Below are 23,757 nucleotides of genomic sequence, written 5' to 3'. Positions count from 1 at the left end.
TTATTAATTTTCTTCTATGAATTTTGGGTTTGGTTTGCTCTTGTTTTTTTAGTTATTTAAGATGCATCATTAAGTTATTTGAAGTTTTTCTTCTTTTTGGTATAGGTGGTTATAGCTATAAACTTCCCTCTTAGTACTGCTTTCACTGTATCCCATAGGTTTTGGTATGTTGTATTTCCATTATTGTTTGTTTCAAGAAAGTTTTCAATTTCCTTCTTAATTTCTTCATTGAACCACTGGTCATTCAGGAGCATATTTTGAAATTTCCATGTGTTTGTATAGTTTCCAAAATTCCTCTTGTTATTGATTCCTAGTTTTATTCCACTGTGGTTAGAGAAGATGCTTGATATTATTTCATTTTCTGGAATGTTTTAAAACCTGTTTTGTGACCTAACATATGATCTATCCTTAAGAATGTTTCATGTGCTGAGGAAAGGAATGTGTGTTCTGTTCATCTGTTGGATGAAATATTCTGTAAATATCTATTAGGTCAATTTAATCTATAGTGCAGATTAAATCCTACATTTCTTTGCTAATTTTCTGTCTGGAAGATCTGTCCAGTGCTAAAAGTGGGATAGTGAAGTCTCCAGCTATTATTGTATTGAGGTCTATGTCTCTTCTTAGCTCTAATAATGTTTGCTTTATATATCTGGGTGCTCCAGTGTTGGGTGCATATATACCTACAATTATGATAACCTTTTGCTGAATTGACCCATTTGTCATTACATAGTGACCTTCTTTGTCTCTTTTCATAGTTTTTATCTTGAGATCTATTTTGTTTGATATAACTATAGCTATTCCTGCTCTTTTTTGGTTTCCATTGGCATGGAATATCTTTTTCCATACCTTTATTTTCCATCTATATATGTCTTTGTAGGTTAAGTGTGCTTTTGTAGGTAACAGATTATTGGATCTTGCTTTTTTTTTTTTAATCCATTCAGCCACTCTATGTCTTTTCATTGGAGAGTTTAGTTCATTTAAATTCAATGTTATTATTGATAAGTAAGGACTTACTCCTGACATTGTAAAATTTGTTTTCTGATTGTTTTGTAGTCTTCTCGTCCTTCTTTCCTTACTTCCTGTTTTCCTTTTAATGAAGGTGACTTTCTCTGGCAATGTGGTTTAATTTCTTCCTTTTTATTTTTTGTGTATCTGCTGTATGTATTTTGATTTGAGGTTTTTTTGATGAGGCTTACAAATACTACCTTATAATCCATTATTTCAAACTGTTGACAACTTAACACTGATTACATAAGAAAAAAGAAAAGAGAACACTAATAAAAAGTCTACACTTTCACTTTGCCCCTCCCACTTTAAAACTTTTTGTTGTTTCTATTTGTATATTTTTATATTGTCTATGTCTTGAAAAGTTGTTGTAGTTATTATTTTTGATATATTCATCTTTCAGTTTTTCTACCAGGACGTGAGTAGTCTACACATCACAGTCATATTGTTATAATATTCTGTGTTTTCCTGTGTGTGTACTATCACCAGTGAGTTTTGCACCTTCAGATGATTTCTTGCTGCTCGTTAACACCATTTTCTCTAAGACTGAAGAACTCCCCATAGCATTTTCTATAGAACAAGTCTGGTGTTGATGAAATCCCTTACCTTTTGTTCATCTGGAAAAGTCTTTATTTCCCCCTTCATGTGTGAAGAACATTTTCATCAGATAAACTATCCTACAATAAAAGTTTTATTCCTTCAGCACTTTTAATATGTCATGTCTCTCTCTCCAGGCCCGTAAAGTTTCCACGGAAAGGTCTGCTGTCAGATGTATTGGAGCTCTGTTGTACGTTATTTGTTTCTTTTCTTCTGCTGCTTTTAGGATCCTTTCTTTATCCTTGATCTTTGGGAGTTTAATTATTAAATGCCTTGAGGTAGTCTTCTTTTGGTCAATCTGCTTGGTGTTCTATAATCTTCTTGTACTTGAATATTGATATCTTTCTCTAGGTTTGGGAAATTCTCTGTTATTAGCCCTTTGAATAAACTTTCTGCTCTGATGTCTCTTCCTACCTCCTCTTTAAGGCCAATAACTTTCAGATTTGCCCTTTTAAGACTATTTTCTAGATCTTGTAGGGATGCCTCCTTCTTTTTCATTCTTTTTTTTTTTTTTTTTGGTCTTCTTTGACTGTGTATTTTCAAATAGCCTATCTTCAAGCTCACTAATTCTTTCTTCTGCTTGATCAGTTCTGCTGTTAAGAGACCCTGATGCATTCTTCAATATGTTCATTGCATTTTTCAGCTCCAGAATTTCTCCTTGATTCTTTATAATTATTTCAATCTCTTTGTTAAATTTGTCTGACAGGATTCTGAATTCTTTCTCTATTTACTTTCATTGAGCTTCCTAAAACAATTTGTTTGAATTCTCTGTCTGAAAGGTAACATTTCTCTGTCACTCTGGGATTAGTCCCTGGTTCCTTGTTTAGTTCTCTTGGTGAGGTCATGTTTTCCTGGATGGTCTTGATGCTTGTGAGTGTTCATCAATGTCTGGGCATTGTAAAGTTAGGTATTGGCCGGACACAGTGGCTCATGCCATAATCCCAACACTTTGGGAGGCTGAGGAGTGTGGATCACCTGAGGTCAGGAGTTCAAAACCATCCTGGCCAACATGGTGAAACCCTGTCTCTAGCAAAAATACAAAAATTAGCCTGGCGTGGTGGTGGGTGCCTATAATCCCAGCTACTCAGGAGGCTGAGGCAGGAGAATCACTTGAACCTGGGAGGCAGAGGTTGCAGTAAGCCAAGATTGTGCCATTGCACTCCACCCTGGGCAACAGAGAGAGACTCTGTCTCAAAAAAAAAAAAGTTAGATATTTATTATAGTCTTTGTTTGCACCAGCCCTTCTTGGGAGGGCTTGCCAAATATTCAAAGAGACTTGGGTGTTGTGATCTAAATCTTTGGTCACTGCAGCCATATCTGCATTAGGGGTCACCACAAGGTCAATAACCCTGTGACTCTTGCAGACTCATAGAAGTACCACCTTTATGGTCTTTGGTAAGATCTGTGAGAATTCCCTGGATTACCAAATAGAAATTGTTGTTCTCTTCCCTTACTTTCTTCCAAATAAATGGAGTTGCTTTCTCTGTGCTGGCTGCCTAGAGCTGGGGAACGGGTGACACAAGAACCCCTGTGACCACCACCACTGGGATTGTGCTGGGTCAGGACCAAGGCTAGCACAGCACTGGGTCTTGCCCAAGGCCCACAGTTACCACTGCCTGGATACTACCTATGTTCACTCAAGGCCCAAGGGCTCTACAATCAGCAAGTGGTGAATCCAGCCAGGCTTGCATGCTTCCCATCAGGGCAGTGAAGGTATCCCAGCACAGGTTAAGAGATGTCTTTGCAGATTTAGGGCCTGGAGTTGGGAACCTTTGGAATCTACCTGGTGCTCTATTCTACTTCAGCTGACTGGCACCCAAGCCTGAAGACAAAGTCCTTCTCATTCTTCCCTCTCGTTTCTTCAAACAGATGAGTCTGTCCCTGTGGCCACCACTGGCCCTGGCCATCAGTGAGTACCACCAGGCTACTGCTAATGTTCACCCAAGGGCTCTTCAGTCAGTTTGTGGTGAATGCTGTCAGGCCTGGGTCTCTCCTGTCCAGGGATGTGGGCTCCCCTCTGGCCCAGAAAAGATCCAGAAATGCTGTCCAGAAGCCAAAACCTGAAACTGGGGATGCTAGGAATCCACTTGGTGCTCTACCCCACTGTGGCTCAGCTGGTACCTAAGCTGCAAGACAAAGTCTCCTTTACTTTTCATTCTTGTTTGCTTAAGCATGAGGAGTTTCTCCCCATAGCCACCATAGCTAGGAACGTGCTGGGTCATAACCGAAGACAGCACAGCTTTGATTTTCACTTAGAGCCTGCAGTGAGTACTGCCTGGCTACCACTGCTGATTACTCAGGGCCCAAGGGCTCTTTAGTCAGCAGGTGATGAATCCTGCCAGGACTGGAACTGTAATCAGCTCTAATTAATCTTTATATTCAGGTTTTACTATACTTCCCATTCATGTGCTTGATCTTATTGCTGTTTCCATGATTGTGTCATGGGATAGTTTGGTCAAATGACTCTTGTTCAGAAGTGCCAGAAAGATGTTTCCAGTATTATTCTAGGGATTCCATCAGTTCTCATTGAATAGAAATATGAAAAACAACCACATGCAAATCTAATACCCTGTGACCCACCTACCATAACCCCATCGCTTTGCCTACCCTTAACTCCCATTGCTCTTTCAAAAAGGAACAAACAGGTCAGCAAACATGTGGACTTTATAATCTCTGCTATTTTAACTTTTTGAAGACTCCTTGTAACATTGGCAAGCAAGTTAGAGCTCTGCAAGTATCCCTTTGATTGCAAAATACACAGGAACTTGCTCCTGACTAGCTTATTGTTTTTCCATACACAAATGGCTTTTCTTTGCAAAATGTGTTTAGGAAAACTGTCCAACACCATCTCAATTCCCATGATTTTGTATCCACTTTTGTTCTCTGTGAAGGTGAATGATTTAATATAAAAAGTCAAGATTAGGGAATTCTGCATACTATCATTGCCAATCTGGTTGCAGCATATTTATTAGCAGAGTGGCATTTGTTTCAGGTTAATTTGGGTCTATTATATTACATCATAGAAACACTACATTTTCTATGGCACAGATACACTATATCTTTTCTTTTCCCTCAAGGTCAAGGTTTTCATTCTAATAGTCCTAAACTGCAATCTTTTATATGAGGTAGTAATGTTTAAGTTCACCAGTATGGAAACAGTTCTTTATTTAGGTTTGTAACCATCCATTGTAATTTCTACCATGTACAACCTGAAGAGGCTCTTTGAATGATCGTTTGTTATCCTCTAACTCCAGTGTTTAACTTAAGTCCTTGGCAGGATGAGGTAGGGATAGTAATAATGGTTATACAATGCTGGACATTTTCCCAGTTCTACTGTGGTCACAGCTCTGGTCCCCTTCAGAAAGGTAGCTGAAATCTTTCCTGCTGATGGTTACCAAAAGGTGTGGCTGCTGGGAAATAGTTCTTTCAAGTATGAGCCTCAGTTGTCATTTATTATCATTTTCCCAGGAATAGAGATGAATTTACAATGAGTTATCCCTCAGAAAAGGATCTTATACTTAAAAACATTATACGAATAAAGGCAACCTGTCACTCTCCAAAAAGTGTTTGTCTACTTTGATTCTCAACCCAAGAAAATTTGTTTCCTTAGAACTCGTATTCCAAGAAGAACAGAAATTCAAGTTCTGAATAGTGATTCCATTTGAAATCAAGATGTCATGGTTTTGAGTAACTCTTACAATATCTGTGGTGGTGTTACTTCTGGAAGATTCTTGGACCCAAGTAAGAGTGGCACTTTTTACATTTCTATGTCCATAATTAGGATGTCCTCTAAGAAAACCAAAATAAAAGCTGGGCACTATAGTAGGCTTCACCCAATATCTTCATGCAAATATGGTCCAAGCAATGAACCAGTCATATTTCCATTTCAGTGTTCTTTGATGAGTATACTTGGGTCAGTTTTGCAAAGACTGTAAAGTTCAGACTTAAAATATTCCAAGTGGGGAATTTCGTGTTTCATACATGAAACATGAAATTTCCCTCATACCTATGAAGTTTCCCTCATACCTTTGAGGGAAAACCCTTTTAACTACTTCATGGGTGCAGGAAGATAATTATTAATGGATTCATCAACTGCAGAAGATATTTAGGCTAACTGACTTGGAATTTATGTTTGGCTTCAGTGGGCAATTGTACATATTTTCTGCTAATCCGAGTTTTCCTGGTTGGTAGCTCTATAAATCTAGAGGTAGCCAAAACTTAGTGGCTTCTCAAAACACTTTTAGCTCCCACCTCTTCCACATGTAACATGATGTGACAGGATGGATACCGGCATTTGGAGAACATCTATGTAATGCTGTTGTAGATAAGTGATTGATTATGAGATATATATTTTCACCTCATCTAACAGGCAAGTAGACTGTCAGTGTATGGTTGCTATTGGGTTTAAAAGTAATACCTATTGTTATGTGAGAGAAATCCTCTGCATTATTTAGTAGTTATCAAAGAAATGATTTAACTTACTGCTAAACCATAGAATAATTATAACTTTATATTAGGGGTTTATGAGACTGTTTCTAGTAACACTACAATTTTTTAAAAGTGTGATTAAGTTTCTATAAAATGGACTCATCTACTTTGTTGATAATTTAAGAGAAAATTTCATATTGCTGTAGCCCAGAGATTCTCAACCAAGCAATTTTGCCTTCTAGGAAACATTTGGCAATGTCTGAAGACATTATTGGTCATCACGACTGGGGAGTGCTACGGGTGTTTAGTGGGTAGAGGCCAGGAGTGCTGCTGAACACCCTACAATGCACAGGACAACTTCCCTCCTCACTTCCCTACAAATAATTATTTGGTCCAAATTGTCAGTAGTGACAGGTTGAGAAACGCTGCTCTAGCCCTTATGAGGGGTGGCTACAGGAAACTCTACAGTCTTGTGGGATAAGCATTGGACTGGGAATTCAGGTTAAGCATTGGACTGGGAATTCAGACTTCTGGGTTTGAATGCTTATTTATAGCCTAGGAAATTTGTGGAAGGGTATCTTACCTTGCTCAGCTTACTTTTTAAATAAAAATGATAACTTATTTACCAAGCTAAGATAATCATTTTGAAGTAAAAGTAGAGTGAAATTGTGGTGCCTTTATTGTTGACTCTGATTCTCTCTCGTGGGTGGTAGGAGTTTGGGAAGAAAGTATTGATCATCTTCAGCACATACAGATTAATGATCATCTTCATCTTCCTTTGGAGATAACCTGAATTGAGTAAGTGGAAATTGTTCCAGCATTCTTCTTCCTGAGAAGTCAGTTGGTCTCCACGTTTGTGCAATGAATGCAGGGATTGGATCACATTCTTTCCATGTTTCTTTGGTGGACCACAGGGAGGAAAGTGTGTTCCTGTACTGGCGTATCCTGCTGATTAACGAAGACCACACACCCTATTGTTTTGATATTTGTAGAGTAGTGTAAGTGTCTTGCTATTGGATTCTGATGGGAGCTGCCAAGCAGTGTAGAGCTGGTAACTGGTGCTTAATGTCTGGAACAAATTGAAGAAACTCAATTCCAATGATGCATATTCAAATTGATTTTCTTTTATGGCTGATATTGAAGTTTAAAAATAGAATACCTCAGTTTTTCCATAGAGGTGAATGCTGACTGAAGATCCAGTATCCAAATATATTTCTTTCTCACACACAATTTTCCCTTTTCACATAATCTAGCTCTGGAATGAAAACACAGCTTTTTAGCCATTTGGGTGGCACCACGGCTGTATGCAGCAATTATAGCCAGTTTTGTATTCCCTAAACAGCGGACTGGGTACAATATTTGTTCAGAGACAAATTCATTATTGTTTTTTGAATAAAAATAACAAATCATCCTAAATCCTGATCCTCCCATGTAAACATTATACATTTAAACTTTATTTTATTTTATTTTTTGAGACAGGCTCTTGCTCTGTTGCTCAAGCTGGAGTGCAGTGGCATGATTACAGCTCACTGCAACTTCTGCCTTTGGGTTCAAGCGATCCTCCCACCTCAGCTTCCCAAGTAGCTTGGACTACAGGGGTGTGCCACCATGCCAGGCTAGTTTTTTGAGGTTTTCATAGAGATGAGGTCCCACTGAATTGCCCAGGCAGGTCTTAAACTCCTCAGGCAAGTCTTAAACTCCTGGGCTCAAACTCCCATTTTGGCCTCCCAAAGTATTGGTATCACAAGCATGAACCACTGTGCCTGGCCCAGTTTAAACTTTAGATTCAGAGACATAGTTTTGCAAAGCAGAGCCCCCTGGTCATGTGCTCCTTGGGCTATTTGCTCTCTTATACTCCTAAACATTCCTTCTCTAAAACAGGTTGGATAATTCTTTGCTTGAAGTAATTGCATTCTTCAAGCAAACAAATTGATTCTTATGAATCACATTGAAATTGTTGTCAATTAAAGCAGTCTTTTTTTTTTTTTGACATTTCTGTGACTTTAAATTTCCTACTTTTAGTCTGCAAAATTGTTTGAATTAGCTTCCACTCTTTGGTTGATTCATTTATGTGGAATATTTTAAGCAGCAGTAGAACACAAACTCTTCCTCTGCTCTGTTCTAAGCAAGTAATGATTATCCTGTGATGGCTCACCCTTTGTTATGTAGCTGTTCAGGGCATCCTGGATCTGCTTTTTTTTTTTTTTCCTTGGAGCTTCGTTTTCATTTATTTCTCTCGAGAACATTCTTATTGAATACTATTTAGTGAGCATACATTAGAAGGGAAAGACCAGTGTCTGCCAAAATTCTTACTTTACATCCTATGTATTTCGATGTAAAAAAAAAAAAAGATGACTTTTTTCTTCCTCTTTCTCTCCTCCTTGGCAAGAATTCTGAGGAGATCTTTCTGGAAATAAATCTTTTTAAGTTCTGGGGAAGCCTCCTTATTATATAGATAACATTTCCATAGTTTAGAGGGATTGTAGTCCCACTTCAGCATGATGTTATAATCAACGAAATGCCTCTCCTACATTTAAAATAATTGAAAAACAATTTACTTATTGTACTTCTATGTGATTACATCATTTATAATACAGAAACACTTCTTGTAGTGTTTTTCCGTATTTATCTTTTTTTTCTTTTTTTTGGAGACGAAGAGTCTCACTTTGTCGCCCAGGCTGGAGTGCAGTGGTGTGATCTCGGCTCAGTGCAACCTCTGCCTCCCAGATTCAAGCAATTCTCCTGCCTCAGCCTCCTGAGTAGCTGGGATTACAGGCGCGCACTACCATGCCTGGCTAATTTTTATATTTTTGTCGAGATGGGGTTTCACTATGTTGCTCAGACTGGTCTCTAGCTCCTGACCTCAAGTGGCCCACCTGTCTCGGCCTCCCAAAGTGCTGGGATTACAGACATGAGCCACCGTGCCCAGACTGTATTATTCTTATTCTTAATGTCTCCTAGACTTTACTGCACTCCCAAGTATTCCTCAATAACCACATCAGGCTTCCCCAAACTTTCGCAAATCCAGCTTTGTTTCTTGCTTCTTTCCTCCTCTTTCTGGATCAATTACTTACTAGGTAAACTGGCTTGGTACCTGAGATGTCTTTCAGTTTTTCTGCTGGAGCTTTTTCCTTGCATTCCTTGCAGCAAAGGAGAATCTAAAAACTGAACCTGACAGGAAGAATCCTTCTTTCTTGGAAGGCAGGTAAGGGTGGGGGAATTGGGAAGGGTGACAGCACATAACTTAATAGAGAATTTTTTTCTTTTATTCCTGTCACATGCAATGCCTTTATATTGAAACAATACGATTTCTGATCACTGAACACAGTTGGAATTCAAAAATAAAAACAAGACCTTCATCTACTCTTAGAAATGTGTGGCTTGGTACTCAATCCCTTCCTCTGCCTCATTTCCCCCTTCAGTTCCTCAGTTATTTTTTCCCAGATATCTCAAACCTATGTGCTGCTGTCCTCTATGACTGAATGTTAAGATTTAAAAATAGAAACAATCATCACCTTTCAGCCAGATAGCTTCAATTTCCACACAGAAAAAGGACGACTTCATTTGTTTTAAGTTTTTGTCAAAGGTAAAGATAATTATTTCACATTCTCTTGCTTGAAATCCTTTAATTGCTTCTTGTTGCCTTCAGAATAATGCCCAAGTGCATCCACCTACATCCAGTGCCCTCTGCCATCAGAATCCTTCTTACTGCCACCACATTTCCCCATCATATCCTACTTGCTAGCCATATTAATTGTCCTTCAGTATACGGATCACCACGATCACTCTTCTCTCAGTGACGTCCTATATCTTGTTGTCTCTGATGAAATATTCTTCCTGTCCCAGCCTGCTTTACATGGACAACTCCTTTTCCTACTTCACATCTCACCTTAGACATCATTGACTCCCAGGAAGTCTTCTCTCACCCTCCTGAACTGCATTAGGTGGCCCTGAAATGCATTCCTTTAGCAACCCCCACTGTTTGTTTTTTGCTTGTAAAATCCAAACTATAGATTATCTTGCTCAGTGTATATTCCATATTGAGTGGTATGAATTAGACACTCAGTACATATTTATTGAATGCTTATTGAATGCAGGAACTAACGTTTCTTGAGCAGCTTGTATGTGCACTACTCATCAAGCCAAGAAAGGCATCTATTAACTAGTATAATTTATCCACTGGAATTACTCTGTGCACACTCCATGGTGATGTGGGATAATGTTTTAGCTCTCTCCTTCATGCTCATGTAACATTCCCATTGTGAAGTATTAATGATTATAATGACAAAGCTAACCCTTATCTCTTATTACATGTCAAAGCTTGTCCTGAGTGCTATATGTGAATTATCTTATGTAATTTCCTTCTTAAGTATTTACTATTTAGTAGGTTGGAAGTAGATACTATTAGTATCTCCATTTTCTGAGTGAGGAATTTGAGGGTTAAGTAAGTCACACAGGAAGTCATGAAGCCAGGATTCAAGCCTAGGCATTTCGGGTCTACTCTGCTAAAGTGGAACTGAACTTGATAGAATAACTTGGGGCATTATGATGAATATAGTGATAATTGTAAAACCTTATCAGTACATATATTTTGTAAGCACATTTCATTTGCTTCCTTAAACAATACTGTAAGTCATATAATGTGAGTTTTACTTTCTTCCTTCAACTGTGAGTAAAACTTAAAGACATACTGGTCAAATAATGTCCAAAAGCAGCCAGCTAATGAGAAATGAATGGAACTCCAGAACCCAGTTGTCTTGACTGTTAAAACATTTTCATTGGCTCTCTATGGCCTTGAGAATAAGCAATGCCTTAACAAGGTGATCAGGATTCACTGTACCTCTTCCAGCCTCATCTTCACTAACTTCCCGCGGTGATCTTTCACTCAGCCAGACCAGAATACCTGCCTTCCTTTGCACATACTCTATACACATTCACAGCTTGTCTCTTGATTTATACTGTGTTTTGAAACCTAAACAAGGAAAGTCAAATGGATGTCAGATTTTAAAAACAAGGAAGCTTTGCCTGGATCAAGTTAGACAAATAAGACTTACAAGTTATGATGAATAAAGTGGGACAACGGGAGCATTTCTGCTTCCTGATCCACAGAATCTGAATCTGGATGGCTGGTTCATTCCACATCTTTCAATTTGCAATTTATTTGTACTGATAATCACACTCTTGCAAATGACAAATGGACAGTAACTTCATGGAAGCACAGGAGTGAAAATAGCCTGTTTCTTTGGTCCATAATTGAAACATCCTAAGCTCTCAGACACATTAATAGACAACATCTGCTAAAGTCAAGAGAAAGAGTGAAAAACAGGATATGAGGCTTTGGGGATTAGAGTGAAGGGTATCCAGCATGAACAAAGCTCCCATGACCGGGGTAACTGAGGCCAAGTGACTTGGTTAAGCAAAATAAAAACAACTAAAAAGAAACTATTGAACTGGAGCAGAGTTTATTTTATTCATTTTTCATCTGTCTCTTTTAGCTAAATGGATAGTATAGAAAGACACACAAAATGTTTTTTAGTCAAAAAAGAGAGTCAATCAGAATGTTTGATCTTCAGGGAATTATGTTGAGAGAGCTAGAGTATAATTCTTTTTACAATCCCTCCTTATCATGAAGACTGCTTGAAATAAAATTAAAAAAGATTAAAAATCATCATGGCCTTTCCAGATCTTCAGATGATTTCTTAATCAATGAAAATAATTCAATAAAACTTCTACTTAGTTCTGAAGAAAAATGCATGACCATGAAAACAAACTATGGTGTCTTTAAACATTCTTCAGACAAAAGCTATTGTAGAATCCAATTTAATTTACAGTATAAAAAGACTGAGAACCTTAGTGACTTTGCCCTTGCTCTAATATGGTAGAATAGCCGGCTTCTATTAGAGAGGAAGTAAATGTGGAGAACTGATTTTATTATGCAGAATAATGCACGTACCTCTAGAAATATATTTAACCTAAGCCCATTCAGAAGAGATTACTTTGTCTTTTAAGAGATATTTTTCTCTGTTCCAGAATGAAGATAACCTTATTGAAAAGAACAAGTTATGGCTTATCCAAGGGTCAGCAAATGTTTTCTGAAAAAGGTCAGATAGTCAATATTTTTGGCTTTGTGGGCTATATGGTTTCTGTGGCAACTACGCAATTTTGCCATTGTATTGTGAATGTAGCTATAGACAAGAAATCTATGGACGGGCATGCCTGTTTTCCAGTGATACTTTATTTATAAAAACAGGCAGTAGGGCCAGACACTGGGTTATGGTTTGCTGACCCCTAGCTTATGCTAAGCATTTACCAATATTTAAATAAAGCAGCTTTTCTCTCTGGATTTTAAGCAGGGTTCAATGATTACTTAAGCTTTTCTAGTTGAATATATGGCTTTTAGTGGCTTCATATCATAAAGTGGTCAAAATAGTTGTTTTCTGGTTGTAAATGATAGAACATAAAAAATGCTACTGACAGCTGGCTGTTTTGTCCTTTGGATATTAAATAAATGCCAAAACCTCAGTATGATGGCTTAATATTGAATGGAATCCAGTCTGAGGCAGGATGATCTTTGATACCATTTGAGGGGAGTTAGAAACCAAAGGGGCCAACAAGACCTCATTATAAGTTGGTGTTACTTATGAGGCATGGATCTCAAGGGCATTTTTTGAACAACAATGTTCCTCATTGGAGGGCTATTTTCTCAGAGGGATAAAATTTGAGGACTGCATTATTTTTCTTTCAAATGTCTTTGAATGGAGAAAGGAATATATTGTATTTCGGGATCTACTTCCAGCCTGCAAGGCTTGGACTTCACCCACACAGGCGATAGAGTAGTTTCCTCTACTCTCTGTGACTGAGTGATCACCTTTTATTTTATTTTGTCCTTAGGGATGGGATTAGCCCTACCTGTTGCCTTCCTCCACTCCCGCAAAGTAGGTGGGCCTCCTGATGCTTTTAGGAGATCAGAAACTCATTAAGCTGTCCCAGGTGAGCCCCCTGAAGTAGGTGTACTTGCCTCTGTATGCCTGCTGCCACAGAAGCCTTACTTGAAGTTACAGGCAACCTTCCCTAAGGAAGAGCACCATTCTGAAAACATTGGAAAGACAAATTTTTCTTTTTCTGTCTTTTAGTCTCCTTCTCCTCTCATGACTCTCTGGGGCCTGATGACATATGATCATTCTGCACCATTAATCACTTGAAGAATTTCCAATGAAGAAACTTTTATGTAAAATATATACACATAGAGTGCAGCTAAAGAGAATTTGTTTTACAGTTCATGTACCACCATAAGAATTGTAAAATTTCTTATTTATATTTCAAATTGGAATTTGAACTGCATGAGCTTTCTCTGTTCCTTCAAAGTGAATGTTCTGAGGTTGGAATTTAAATCAATATTTTAAAATACAGACTGACTGTGGCTCACTCAAGGTTTTCTAAGTGTATGGTATTGTATATCTTGCCTGCTTTTGGCTGCCTTACCCCAGGTAAACGCTGACATGTCTGCTTGGCAGCTCTCACCATACAGCAGTTAGTCTGGTCCTTGACTCATTTTCCCAGGCTCCATGCAGCTATGGTCCATGTTTAGTATTTATTTGTGGATGATAATGGCCATAAATGAGAGGAGCAGTCCTGCCCCCATGAACTGCTTTGATATGCACTTACCTTTCTCATTTTATTTTTGTGGCTATACATCCAAATAATAAAAGAATTGGATGAGATGACAAACTCTAGCACTAAAATTCTATTTTTATGTAATGCTATTTGATTCAATTAAACCAATAGTACAGAATGCATGATATAACTAGGAATAGGATTCTGGAGCATAAAGAGGAAGAGTTCCCAAAGTAGTCACATTTCCTCTAGAGGCATCTTAAGATTGTGTTTTCTCAGATAACCTTCTCCTTTCTTTCCTCCTCCTACCACTTTGGCTCCACTGACCCTAGATGTAAGGAGAAGCTTGGATAGAAAGGGGAAGGGCAACTGAAAAGACCATGAACATGTGTTACTCCACATCTGCAAAAGACCCATAGAAAATCCATCTGTGAATATCTCTCCGCTTTTCAGTGGAAAATATATATTCTTTAATTTCTCCATGTGTGAGCTACTTGGTCATTGTCTTTCTGGGCTGATGGCCATGCCACTATGTAGGCTTTGATAAATATTTTGTTCTCCAAATTGGGCTTTGATAACTTACAGGAATGTATTTTGGGCCTATGAGTAATCTAGGTCCCCTGGAAGGGAGTCATCCCAATTAAAGGATAGCAAAAAAGTTAGACTTTACAGGGTTCTGGTCCTTGTCAGTAGGAGGATGGGCAAACATTTCCTTCCCTGGGCTGCTGTGGTAATCTCTAAACATAAGGCTAACACAATCATGCCACAAGGCACTTTTCAGAGGAAACCCAATGTCAGAGCAAGGGAATGGGGTGACTGAGGGAATTTCCAATTTCGCTGGAAAAATAATTTTCCTGGGTGACAGCTTGGGCAAGGGTAACAGCATGGGATACTCTTGATTACTAAATCTTGTTTTTATGCAAATAAAGTATAAATTACAGAATTTCTCTTTCCATCCTAGTAGTGTTTGATGTAGCAGTAAGTGGGTTGAGGAGGAGGTGCTTTTATTGCAGTGCACCATTTTAGCAGAACATGGTTGAATACTTGCATCCAACTTCCCTAAAGATACAGACTAACAAGACTGCAAACGAAGTAAATAGAAACCAACCATGAGCTAAAATTCTCTATAATATAGTCTCACCTCCCTGGCTGTCTGTCCTTCCCTTCTTCACCTAATACCCTCTCTTTGCTCTCTCTCTCTCTCCCTGAAACTCTCATTCTCTAGAAGTCTCTGTCATCTTTTGCACCTCTAATTTTTTGGAATATGAATGTTTTATTTTAGAATAACTTTAGATTTATAGAAAAATTATAAAGTTAGTACAGAGAGTTCCTGTATATTCTACACCCAGCTTCTCCTCATTTTAACATCCCACATAACCATGGTATATTTGTCAAACTAAAAAATTAACCTTAGTACATTACTATTAATTAGACTATAATATTTATTCAGATTTTGACAGTTTTCCCACTAATATCCCACTTATTTCCATGATCCAGTCCATGAAATCATACCTCATTTGGTATCCTCCTCAATTTATTTGCATTTTACAGTCCTTTTTTTTTTTCTTTTTCTTCCCCAGCTAAGGATGTAGCAGTGCTCCTTTGTTGGGAAGGATGCATCCTAGTTTACATAAAAAGGACTTAGCATATTTCTCAGATCTCTTCTTGAGGTATAGGCCAAAAGCATCAAGGATTTGTTTTTGTCTAAAGTTAATCCCCCATAATAACTGTCTCTCATATTTTTTCATTTGTGGGAAGTGTCTTTTTCTCACATACCTTGCCTCTATTCTGTTTCAAACCCAGTGGAGATCAAAATTGGAATACTACACTTTCTCTGAGAAAAAGCAGTCATAAGGAGAAATAAGATCAGTTCTAGGGGCACTGGAGGACTGGAACACTTAAAAATGTGCTATGTCAGGACAGTAAAAAGTGCAAATGATTGTTAGTTAACAGGTCTGTGTTATAGGTTTGCAATGCACCAAGGGCTTATGAAAGCTGGTATCACTGATTTGCAGAATGCCAAGGCTTGGTGTGGAGGGCAGGGGGGGAGTTGTTCTGTAGAGAGACCTAATTTACCACAGTTTTACTTAATGGAGTATAAAACTGGAGCCAGGCAAGGAATTGTCTTGATCAAGTTCCAATGAGAAGGCAAAACTAGAAACCATGTCCTTGTCCCTCTGGTCCAGTGCTTCTTAGGTTACTTTTGCCAACAAAAGCCCTATTAACCATGCTTATGCTATCGAATAGTAGTTGACAGGTTAATTAAGTCACTTAAAGCAGAGAATCATTAAAAATGGTAACATATATTTTAATTTTTCATTTTATTGTAAAAACATAACTGAGCACAGAATAACTTAAAAATGTATGATCAAGGCTAATTTATATTTTCTGAGTATGAGTCCAGGGATTAAATAGAGCTCATGTTGTCTTCTTTACATAGCTTATGATTTCCAATTGGATTTCTTTAAAGTGAACTAAGAACAAAAAAAAAAGTACTCATGAAGCAATCTGTGTCTAGAATTCTTCAAATTTTAGTAAAAGTTACCTATTTTTATAGTTATTTCACCAATACCCACATGGGAAAATATTTGTAAGCAACTCACCAATATCAGCGATTTTCAAGGTATATAACTTAGCTTTTCTAGGAATTTTTTTTTATTGTTTCATCCATTTATATAATATTTTACTAAACTGTAAAAACAAATTCAACTGGTATAAAAATGCTCACTTTTAGAAGCTAGTCACTACAAACTAAAACTGATCAGCTCCTTGCGGGTATCGGTCAATGTACTTTACAGAGGACAAGGAGATTGTAGGTTAGTCTGGGAAGTCATTTAGATGAAAAATTAAGCAAGAGAAGTATTCAAATTTCCAAACTTTGTCCCATCTCCTCCATGAAGCCTTTCCCAGCTACTCTAGTCTGCAGATGTCCCTGTCTTCTTTGATTTCTTCAGCACTTTTTCAGTCTGTCACACTGTCACTTAACAAAAGCTGTTTCACTCATCTCTTTAATATGCATATGTCTTATTTTTACCCCAAATGTTTCAGCAACTTGAGGCTGATAATATGACATAATTTTTTTTTAATGTTTCTGGCCAGCACTTAGTCTAGAGCTGTGCAAATAAGAGTTACTAAAAATATACTAGAGGTCAGTAGAATTTGATGCTATATCTCTTTTGAGGTCAGCCAAGAGCACACGTGACTCTTTTTCCTCATGGTCAGAAGAATCAGGCATGTGCTCTATGAAGCGCTCTTCTATTTATGGCTCTGTGATGGGCACATTAGACAATAGCCTAGCTAGACCACTACCATACTGAGGTGGAAGATGGCAACTCATCTGCAAGGACCACTCAAGGGTGCGTTATACATCCTCACTCCCATAGAGAAGGATCTGAATGTAACACCTGAACTTTGAGCCTAGGAAAAGGAATTCCTTGATAGGGGTGGTTGCTAAGTACTAGAATGTATTACCAAGGCAAATTCCAAGAATACTTTTCTTACAGGCCTTTACAACAGGATATATTCATCTCTGCCTTGGGTTATTGGGCCACAAGTTCCCACTTCTGCATTTTAGTCCCAGATCTTCTTTATTTACACCATTCAAGGCAAGAGGGCAACTCTTCTCTTATGGAAGCTCTTTAGCAAGACAAGCTCTATAACCTTCCAGAAGAGATCATTTTACTGTTTTATCACTCAAACCTTGAAAATACCTTTTTTTTGCTCAATGGTAAACTGGATATAACTTCAACACAGTTTTTTTGTTGTTGTTGATTCTCTGTGGACATGGAACATAATTATTTACTGCCTCTAGAAAAGAAATCTTCAATGAAAAGCTGTGTACAAATCACTGTTTCTCTTCTGTAGGTGAAACACCTCCAGTTCCTTTAATCTTTTCTTGCAAAAACTCTTTCCCATTATTTCATCACATTGATTGCTCTTCTTCTTCCAAAAGAGGATGTGGTAGGCAGCGGATTAATTCATGCTGGAGCTTGAGGAGTCTTTATTATATGTGGATTGTGGATTGGACACCCAGCAATCTGAGTCTGTGGACAGCGCACATTCTTGGAACACACAGAATGTGCAGAAAGCAAGACAAAGGAGAGACGGAGCAGAATATTACCCGTTTGAGATGTCTTGTAAAAGGCTCTATTTAAAAGACTTTAAAAGACATTCTGTAGGCTTAACTACAGCGTTTTTTTTTTTTTTCTTTTTTTTTTTTATTATACTTCAAGTTCTAGGGTACATGTGCATGACGTTTATATCATGTATAACTCCCCAATGCAATCCCTCCCTCCTCCCCCCTCCCCATGATAGGCCCCAGTGTGTGATGTTCCCCTTCCCGAGTCCAAGTGATCTCATTGTTCAGTTCCCACCTATGAGTGAGAACATGCGGTGTTTGGTTTTCTCTTCTTGTGATAGTTTGCTAAGAATGATGGTTTCCAGCTGCATCCATGTCCCTACAAAGGACGCAAACTCATCCTTTTTGATGGCTGCATAGTATTCCATGGTGTATATGTGCCACATTTTCTTCATCCAGTCTGTCACAGATGGACATTTGGGTTGATTCCAAGTCTTTGCTATTGTGAATAGTGCCGCAATAAACAAACGTGTGCATGTGTCTTTGTAGTAGAGTAATTTATAATCCTTTGGGTATATACCCAGTAGTGGGATGGCTGGGTCATATGGTACATCTAGTTCTAGATCCTTGAGGAATCGCCATACTGTTTTCCATAATGGTTGAACTAGTTTACAATCCCACCAACAGTGTAAAAGTGTTCCTATTTCTCCACATCCTCTCCAACACCTGTTGTTTCCTGACTTCTTAATGATTGCCATTCTAACTGGTGTGAGATGGTATCTCATTGTGGTTTTGATTTGCATTTCTCTGATGGCCAGTGATGATGAGCATTTTTTCATGTGTCTGTTGGCTGTATGGATGTCTTCTTTTGAGAAATGTCTGTTAGAAGTTGAATCCCTGAATAGACCAATAGCAGGCTCTGAAATTGAGGCAACAATTAATAGCCTACCCACCAAAAAAAGTCCAGGACCAGATGGATTCACAGCTGAATTCTACCAGAGGTACAAGGTGGAGCTGGTACCATTCCTTCTGAAACTATTTCAATCAATAGAAAAAGAGGGAATCCTCCCTAACTCTTTTTATGAGGCCAACATCATCCTGATACCAAAGCCTGGCAGAGACACAACAAAAAGAGAGAATTTTAGACCAATATCCCTGATGAACATCGATGCAAAAATCCTCAATAAAATACTGGCAAACCGGATTCAGCAGCACATCAAAAAGCTTATCCACCATGATCAAGTGGGCTTCATCCCTGGGATGCAAGGCTGGTTCAACATTCGCAAATCAATAAACGTAATCCAGCATATAAACAGAACCAAAGACAAGAACCACATGATTATCTCAATAGATGCAGAAAAGGCTTTTGACAAAATTCAACAGCCCTTTATGCTAAAAACGCTCAATAAATTGGTATTGATGGAACGTACCTCAAAATAATAAGAGCTATTTATGACAAACCCACAGCTAATATCATACTGAATGGGCAAAAACTGGAAAAATTCCCTTTGAAAACTGGCACAAGACAGGGATGCCCTCTCTCACCACTCCTATTCAACATCGTGTTGGAAGTTCTGGCTAGGGCAATCAGGCAAGAGAAAGAAATCAAGGGTATCCAGTTAGGAAAAGAAGAAGTCAAATTGTCCCTGTTTGCAGATGACATGATTGTATATTTAGAAAATCCCATTGTCTCAGCCCAAAATCTGCTTAAGCTGATAAGCAACTTCAGCAAAGTCTCAGGATACAAAATTAATGTGCAAAAATCCCAAGCATTCTTATACACCAGTAACAGACAAGCAGAGAGCCAAATCAGGAATCAACTTCCATTCACAATTGCTTCAAAGAGAATCAAATACCTAGGAATCCAGCTTACAAGGGATGTAAAGGACCTCTTCAAGGAGAACTACAAACCACTGCTCAGTGAAATCAAAGAGGACACAAACAAATGGAAGAACATACCATGCTCATGGATAGGAAGAATCAATATCGTGAAAATGGCCATACTGCCCAAGGTGATTTATAGATTCAATGCCATCCCCATCAAGCTACCAATGACTTTCTTCACAGAATTGGAAAAAACGGCTTTAAAGTTCATATGGAACCAAAAAAGAGCCCGCATTGCCAAGAAAATCCTAAGTCAAAAGGACAAAGCTGGAGGCGTCACGCTACCTGACTTCAAACTATACTACAAGGCTACAGTAACCAAAACAGCATGGTACTGGTACCACAACAGAGATATAGACCAATGGAACAGAACAGAGTCCTCAGAAATAATACCACACATCAACAGCCATCTGATCTTTGACAAACCTGAGAGAAACAAGAAATGGGGAAAGGATTCCCTATTTAATAAATGGTGCTGGGAAAATTGGCTAGCCATAAGTAGAAAGCTGAAACTGGATCCTTTCCTTACCCCTTATACGAAAATTAATTCAAGATGGATTAGAGACTTAAATGTTAGACCTAATACCATAAAAACCCTAGAAGAAAATCTAGGTAGTACCATTCAGGACATAGGCATGGGCAAGGACTTCATGTCTAAAACACCAAAAGCAACGGCAGCAAAAGCAAAAATTGACACATGGGATCTAATTAAACTAAAGAGCTTTTGCACAGCCAAAGAAACTACCATCAGAGTGAACAGGCAACCTACAGAATGGGAGAAAATTTTTGCAACCTACTCATCTGACAAAGGGCTAATATCCAGAATCTACCAAGAACTCAAACAAATATACAAGAAAAAAGCAAACAACCCCATCAAAAAGTGGGGAAAGGATATGAACAGACATTTCTCAAACTACAGCGTTTTTAAAAATAGATCAAATGATTTAAATATGATACTGTTCCTCCACTTCGCAAAAACTCAGACTTTCCTCTGGAGTATAAAATGTTTCCAACAACAAGCATGGCATCATAAAAATGCAGTTTATAAAAAGCATGCTGACACTATAAAAATTAATAGTTTTCTTGGAAATGGAATCGTTTCAATTCTCACAGTGGTAAACTGAAGTGAAAACGGACTTTTATTTTCTTCTATCTTGTAAAGTTAATTAACTTTCTTGTCTTAGTTTTCCCATATGAAAATTTTGGATGGCGCACATGCACACAGTGAATGCTCACCACCAGGCACCCTCCTAGCTTGTCATTCAAATGCTCAGCCTTATGTCCTGAAACTCCTTAGGTCACAACTATTAATGGTTATGTTGGGCAAGAAAGTGGCCAAATACTCAACCTTTAGAATAGTTACTTAGATGAGTTTATCCTACTTTCCCATTTTCTTAAATGTCATAAGAAACCATGACTGTTATTTTCTCCCATCATTGAATTCATTTCCCATTTCTTGCTACTCAATCCAATAGTTAAAAATCCTGAAAGGAGAGAAGAAATTGCTTGTGGACATTTTTTTAAAAGACTTGGGGAATGTGTCTATGCAAAAGGGACTTGATTACAAATTGATGAGATGCTTCAAGTTTAGGCGTGAATTTCATTACATCTTTTAGTCTTATAGATAGTTACTTCTGTGTGGTCAGGCAGACCTTTTAGAAGAGTCTGAGAAAACAAAACAAAACTATCAAAAAGTTGATGTGAAAGCCAGAACCATCTTTGACATTGAAAATTTTATATTGGGGCATTCCAAACCAGTTGTTAGTATTTGTACAGTTCCAAACTGGTGGAGGTGCTCTGAAGGAGAAGGTCTGAATAGGCCATGGTGGAGAAGAACACAGAATCTTATATCTAGAAAAGATTTTGAGAACCATCTAGTTCAGTGGTATTGATATAAATCTGATTATAAAATGTATTGGCAGTTGTTCGCTAGTCTTCTAATTTATTCGAAGTGTGGTCTTATGCCCTCAAAGTCTTCTCATTTTCAGGCCAAATGATCCCAATTCCTATAACATTAAGCCATTTAGATTCATTCCCATCTAGATTTTCTTCCACTGGAAACACTTTAGTTTGCTGAAGTTCCTCTTAAACTGTGACCTCTTAAAAAATTGCACTCTTTCCTGTGTGTTTATATATCTACATACAGATATTTTATATCTAAGAAAACCACTTTTATTTTTCATTAAAACTCAGTATTAGAACCAGCCATCTCTATCATTTAATAGATTATCCTATCCTTTTATTTTAAGATCTCACACTTTATCTCATACTTTATAAGCATCTGAGCTGCCTGTATCCCTCATCCAAGTGATTGATAACCATGTTGAATAGAATAGAGCCTGATATAAATAAAATATCAAATATTCTTCATTGTGGAAATAAATGTGGAAAGGGAGAGAATAAAATCATGAGAGGAAGAAAGAAGGAGCAAGATTACCATGGAAAAGTGAAGGACAGGGGAACAGTATACTATAACCAGGAACCCTACCTGCTGGGTAAGGTCAGCTCTGGTAACCCCTGTGGGAAACTGACTCACCCATCTGAGCAAACACTGTCCTTTCTTTGTGGGGTTAGGGAACCTAATTACCACAAATAAAATCTACTGAAATTTATGGCCTTGAAAATTTGAAGAGAATCTGAACTTTTCATGATTGAGTCAGTTGACAGTTGGCAAATGTAGCTTCCTGTTTTCATGAGGAGAGTGGATTAAAAATCTTTCTGAAAAGGCTCAAAACTCTTTGTGCACATTAAATTCCTCCTGGAAAATAGTAGTTCGATGATTACAGCAAAAATGAATCAGTATTACACGGGCTATATTTCTATTCAAATACACATGGTTTAAACATGAAGAGAAAAGTGGTTACATCTTGTAAGTTTCATAGTTTTCTTTCTTTCTTTCTGATTCTCCATGCCCCTCCTCTTCTATCTGGGATGGATGAAGGATAGTTTGAGACCTTCACAAAACCTCAAATATACCCTGGCTTTCTTCTTTCTGGTCTTCTCACCACCACTGAGGCTTTATGGATAAATTTTTAATTACATAAATAAATGTAGCTACGGAAAAGTAGCAAATATGTCCAGCTTCATTAGGAGGATCTGATATCTAAAGAGCACAGTCTGAAGTCTTCTTGATTTCTTTCTTGTTCCTCTATTTGTCCAGCTTTCAGATTTTCCTGGACTTTAAAATTTATGTCTCCACCTACTTTCAAGTATTATTAAATCAATATTTATCTTTTATAGCTTACAACTCCAGAAAATTACTTTCTTAGTTGATAATAATATAGGAATAATTCAATAAATTTGATGATCTCTCTTGTAGCTGAGGAAGGAGAAGAGTGGCCAATAAAAGTGACTGCCAGGCTCTTGAACCCTGCATCTCCTCCTAATCTTTAGAGGTGGGTTACCGCACTCTCCTGTAGGTGTAACTATGTGCCAGCCCAGCCCCAGTTCTGCCTTCTAAGGGGACCTCAGTAATTCAACATTAAGAACATCTTGTGGCCGGGCGCGGTGGCTCAAGCCTGTAATCCTAGCACTTTGGGAGGCCGAGACGGGCGGATCACGAGGTCAGGAGATCGAGACCATCCTGGCTAACCCAGTGAAACCCCGTCACTACTAAAAAATACAAAAAACTAGCCGGGGGAGGTGGCGGGCGCCTGTAGTCCCAGCTACTCGGGAGGCTGAGGCAGGAGAATGGCGTAAACCCGGGAGGCGGAGCTTGCATTGAGCTAAGATCCGGCCACTGCACTCCAGCCTGGGCGACAGAGGGAGACTCTGTCTCAAAAAAAAAAAAAAAAAAAAAAAAAAAGAACATCTTGTAACTAGTACCACTCAAATTTCATTCAGCAATACTCTTCCAAGTTATTGGGTTCTATTGTTTTTAAGTTATATTGTGGTTGAATCTCTGCCCTCTAATTATTTCTCTAGAAAACAAATGTTCTATCCTCTTCCCCATTTTCTTAATGGCAAGATTTCTGCATTGTGTCCTTAGTTATTCTGGTGACCAGATATTTATCTGGTAACCCATTCCCTAGGGCTGGGTATATTGTTTCTGAACCCAGAAGTTTTGTCTTATCTAATAAAATACTATAAATTGGGTGGCTTATAAACAACAGATGTTTCTTTCCCACAGTTCTGGGGGCCAGGAATTCCAA

This window comes from Trachypithecus francoisi, unplaced genomic scaffold (genome assembly GCF_009764315.1).
Source record: "Trachypithecus francoisi isolate TF-2019V2 unplaced genomic scaffold, Tfra_2.0 Lachesis_group5, whole genome shotgun sequence".
NCBI lineage: Eukaryota > Metazoa > Chordata > Mammalia > Primates > Cercopithecidae > Trachypithecus > Trachypithecus francoisi.
Note: the sequence above shows the minus strand (reverse complement) of the source record.